The 2861-nt window shown below is 47.9% G+C and overlaps 1 pseudogene; it reads right to left on the bottom strand.

Annotated features, from left to right (window-relative positions):
• Nucleotides 1–683: 683 nt before the first annotated feature.
• Nucleotides 684–2225, bottom strand: LOC141920016 (uncharacterized; annotated as a pseudogene).
• Between the last annotated feature and the right edge of the window lie 636 nt (nucleotides 2226–2861).

The raw sequence follows: 2861 nt of genomic DNA, 5'->3' as shown, positions 1-2861 counted from the left end.
GGGGCCAGTGTTTGCATTCAGACGCTGATAGTCAGCAGTCAATCGCCATTTTCCATTAGGTTTGCGTACCGGCCACACTGGTGAATTATACGGGGAATGGGTAAACACCAGAATTCCTCATTGTTTGAGATCCTCAATCACTGGAGTTATCCCTTTCCTGGCCCCTAATGGCAATGGGTAGGGTTTCACATTGGTAATTTTAGAGAGGGGAAGGATAGGTGCTGCTTGCAATAAGTGCACCTCTGCCCAGGGCATCTCGACCGATTGCCTGATCTGGGGAATGCCAAAAGACCATGAGTTTCCCTGGATGTCATGCCACTGCCTGCTTTTTAACACATCTATACCTAAAAGATTCATCTGAAAAGATCCTATGGCCACCATGGTGTTGACAGGGTTTTCCTCTCCTGGTAGCCATAGCGTCACCGAAGTAACAGGCATTGACTGTGTATTTCCCAGGGCACTTAAGACAATTAGGTTCTTAGATGGAATTGAGACTCCACATTGTTCTGCTTCGGTCTGCATTAGCGCAGTGATTTGTGCCCCAGTAACAATTAAAAAAGTTACCGGCCTTCTCCTTGGTCCTACAGCAACTGTAATCAGTAAATCCCCTTTTATATTCAAGGTGAGTTGTCTTAAAAACATCCATCCTCCTTTCCCCCCCCCACCTTCGGGGGACAGAGGGTCTAGTTTCCCACCACCTTCTTTTCCCTGGCTGGCTCCTCCTCAGGGTCTATCAAGGGTGGAGCATTAGGGGTTGGTCCAAAAGCGACTTTTCGCTCTGACCATACCTGCACGAGTTTTTCTAATTTTTTGGTTGGGAGTCCGTCCATCAAGTCCCAGAGAATGCCTTTCTGAAGCCCTAGATGCCATAGTCCCTGTCGAGTTAGGGGCTTCCCTCTTCTTCGGTTATTGCCTCGGAGCAGCCCCGAGTCTCGGCCCTTTGTAAGTGATGGTTGCCGCCCATTAACTTGCTCTGCTGACCATATAACCCTAATTTCGGTTCTTTGGGATGATCCACCAACTGGGCCATATTTTCTCCCAAAATTAATCAATTCCTGGGCTACCTCCACCCATGTCCATACTTCCCTTCCTGACCGCCGCTGATCAGGGGTCATTACCCCCTGCAGAGCAGCCGTAACTCTTTCTCCTTCAGGGGTGTTTTGAATCTTCCCTTGTAATTGAATCCCAATGGGTTTTAGGGAGTCAGGAAGTCCCTGTATCAGAGGGGTCATCCTCTCTGGGTCCACAAGCATCATCACTGGGGAGCCCTGGTTAGGCTTGAGCTCCCGATCATACATCATCTGGAGACAGGCTGCCTTCTGCACACTTTCCACTAACTGATCCACCGTACCTGTTATGGCGAGGGGATCTTCCCTCTCCAAGGGGTTTAGCCCTCCAGCCCAGTACGCAGCTCTCTGAGTTAACAACCACGGGGCCTGGCTATTACCAGTAGTTAGAAACACACCTGGACCCCAATATCCTTCCGCTTCCTTCTCTGACAGCAAGATTCCATCCCCCCCTGACAGAGACACTCTCCACACATACTCTGTCTCAGATTCCTTGGAAGTCCTTGCAAAATCTTTTCTCAACTTTGCTAATTCAGTTGCTGTAAATGGGACTTCTTTGGTGACAACCTGAGGACGGTCGTTATCATCTTCATACAAACACTCCATTTTAACCAGAGGATACATATTGGGGGGGGGTTTCTGCAGTTCCCGTTGCTTTCTGCAAATCTCCTTGGGGATAGATTTGCTGTATCCCCTTCTCTAAAAGCTTCACCTGTACCTCTGCCAGGGTATCCACCTCCCCCAAAAGTTGATTCCTCTATTCCTCCTTTAATGTTGCATTTTGGTTCCTTTCCTCCTCCAGCAACTATTTTCTGTCAACTGTTCCTGCAGGGTCTTTATTACCATCTGCAGGGAGTCAGTTACAGTATCAGCTTGACAAAGCCTCTGCTTTCTATCCTCCACCGCCGCTGCCAGACTTGCTCCCAACACTGCACAAATTATACCTTTTCCTTTCCCCCTCCTAACCTTAGTTTCCTTCTGCAACACCCTTATCCTATCCACTACACTCTGTGGTTGAAACCAGTGGGTTTTCACCCAGTCTTGCCCCTGGAGTGAGGGACGAGACTGATGTGCCTCTAAAAGGTCATATAATTTATCTATGCCTTCGACTGACGAGGGGACATAATCACAAGCATCGGCTGCCTTCCGGAAGGCCATTCTCTTTTTTTTTTATTTTTCCTAACACAAAGGGGCTATCGTCCTGAGAGGGCCACACATTAAAATCCAAATTTCCCCTTTTCTCTCTCAGGAGGCCACACTTTAACCTAACACAAAAAATAACACAAAGAGGCTATCATCCTGAGAGGGCCACACATTAATATCCAAATTTCCCCTTTTCTCTCTCAGGAGGCCACACCTTAATTAACACACAAACCCAGTATTACTATCCACTCTTCCTCCTATTCACTCTTAGGGGGTCGCACCTTAATTAGATGCTTTCTGTTCCCCGAGAACCCTGTTCATGTATAAAGCAGGGAAGCGGTCCGCTCAGGGAGGCAGCACGTAAGTTCCAAGCACAACACGAACCCGCCCCCTTTATGTTCCTGAGAGGTCCCACTTAACACAGCCAGGCAATACGGCACTCTCATCTCTAGGGATCCTGTCCATGACACCAATTTAATGTCTCGATCCAATGTTGGGGGAGGTTTCGATACGATCCCAAGAGCGAGATTAAGACACAAACGAGGTCAAATGCTGTATACCCAAAACAGGTTTTTATTATTAAAGAAGTGAAGAGGGGTAGCAATAGAACAGAATGGAAGGAAAAGACAGAAATAAAGCAAGGATGCGGGA

The sequence above is a fragment of the Strix aluco genome, chromosome 2 (genome assembly GCF_031877795.1).
Source record: "Strix aluco isolate bStrAlu1 chromosome 2, bStrAlu1.hap1, whole genome shotgun sequence".
Classification (NCBI taxonomy): Eukaryota; Metazoa; Chordata; class Aves; order Strigiformes; family Strigidae; genus Strix; species Strix aluco.
Note: the sequence above shows the minus strand (reverse complement) of the source record. Positions and strands in the feature narration are given on the sequence as shown.